At 40.6% G+C, this 2001-nt stretch overlaps 1 protein-coding gene across 2 annotated transcripts in view; it reads left to right on the top strand.

Moving 5' to 3' along the window:
• Positions 1-2001, top strand: part of LOC123987296 (butyrophilin-like protein 1) — a 208732-nt gene that overhangs the window by 148786 nt on the left and 57945 nt on the right. The gene's annotated exons all lie outside the window — the stretch shown is intronic.

Raw genomic sequence — 2001 nt, 5'->3', positions numbered from 1 at the left:
TATGTAACTAAACTGGAGGTACAGTTAGCCAGTGTTCTGAAACATGAGACTACAGTTAGCCAGCGTTTAAATATTTATACAAACTGAAGCTACAGTTAGCCAGTGTTCTAACATTTAAACAAACTGGACCTACAGTTAGTCAGTGTTCTGATACACAAGGCTACATTTAGTCAGTGTTCTGACATTTATACAAACTGGAGCTACATTTAGCCAGTGTTCTAACATTTAAACAAACTGGACCTACAGTTAGTCAGTGTTCTGATACACAAGGCTACATTTAGTCAGTGTTCTGACATTTATACAAACTGAGGCTACTGTTAGCCAGTGTTACAATATGTAAACAAACTGGAGCTACAGTTATTCAGTGTTCTGATACATGCGACTACAGTTAGCCAGTGTTCTGAGACATGAGGTTACAGTTATCCAATGTTCTGATACATGAGGCTACATTAAGTCAATGTTCTGATATGTAAACAAAACTGAGGCTACATTTAGCCAGTGTTTAACAAACTGAAGCTACAGTGTTCAGTGTACAGAGCCAGTGTTCTGATACATGAGACTACAGTTAGCCAGTGTTGTGATATGTAAACAAACGGGAGCTACAGTTAGCCAGTGTTCTGAAACATGAGACTACAGATAGCAAGCGTTTAAATATTTATACAAACTGAAGCTACACATAGCCATTGTTCTAATATGTATACAAACTGGAGCTACAGTTAGCAGTGTTCTGATACATGAGGCTACAGTTATCCAATGTTCTGATACACAAGGCTACATTAAGTCAGTGTTCTGATATGTAAACAAACTGGAGCTACAGTTAGCCAGTGTTCTGATACATGTTACGACAGTTAGCCAGTGTTCTAATATTTATACAAACTGGAGCTACAGTTAGCCAGTGTTCTAATATCTAAACAAACTGGAGCTACAGTTACCCAGTGTTCTGATATTTAAACATACTGGACCTACAGTTAGTCAGTGTTCTGATACACAAGGCTACATTTAGTCAGTGTTCTGACATTTATACAAACTGAGGCTACTGTTAGCCAGTGTTACAATATGTAAACAAACTGAGGCTACAGTTAGACAGTGTTCTGATACATGAGGCTTCAGTTATCCAACATTCTGATACACAAGGCTACATTAAGTCAGTGTTCTGATATGTAAACAAACTGGAGCTACAGTTACTCAGTGTTCTGATACATGATACGACAGTTAGCCAGTGTTCTAATATTTATACAAACTGGAGCTACAGTTACCCAGTGTCCTGATACATGAGGCTGCAGTTAGCCAGTGTTCTGATATGTAAACAAACTGGAGCTACAGTTAGCCAGTGTCCTGATACATGAGGCTGCAGTTAGCCAGTGTTCTGACATGTAAACAAACTGGAGCTACAGTTAGTCAGTGTTTTGATACAAGAGACTACAGTTAGCCAGTGGTCTAATATTTAACAGAGGCTACAGTTAGCTGGTGTTTGGATATTTATACAAACTGAAGCTACAGTTAGTCAGTATTCTGATAAATACACATGAGGCTACAGTTAGCCAGTGTTCTAATATTTACGCAAACTGGAGCTACATTTAGTCAGTGTTCTGATACATGAGACTACAGTTAGACAGTTTTCTGATACATGAGACTACAGTTAGACAGTTTTCTGATACATGAGGCTGCAGTAAGCCAGTGTTCTAATATTTAAACAAACGTCTCGGGTTACGTATGTAACCCTGGTTCCCCGAGAAGGGGAACGAGAGACTGCGTCGGTTACGACACTATGGGAACGCCTCTAGGCGAAGCAGGTCTGAACGTGAATGAAATCACTCCAATCCTATTGGCTTGTTGCTAGAACGGTAAGGTGTGACGGAATAACCGGAGGAGTATAAAGCACACCTGTACACACTCATCATTAGCTTAAACTATGAAGCAGGCGCTTCAGGCGGGGAGAGAGGTGCGGCGGGGCGACGCAGTGGCTCGTTCCCCTTCTCGGGGGACAAAGGGTACATACGT

Source organism: Micropterus dolomieu, linkage group LG18 (genome assembly GCF_021292245.1).
Source record: "Micropterus dolomieu isolate WLL.071019.BEF.003 ecotype Adirondacks linkage group LG18, ASM2129224v1, whole genome shotgun sequence".
Lineage (NCBI taxonomy): Eukaryota > Metazoa > Chordata > Actinopteri > Centrarchiformes > Centrarchidae > Micropterus > Micropterus dolomieu.
The sequence above is the reverse complement of the archived record's forward strand: the minus strand, read 5'-3'. Positions and strand labels throughout refer to the sequence as shown.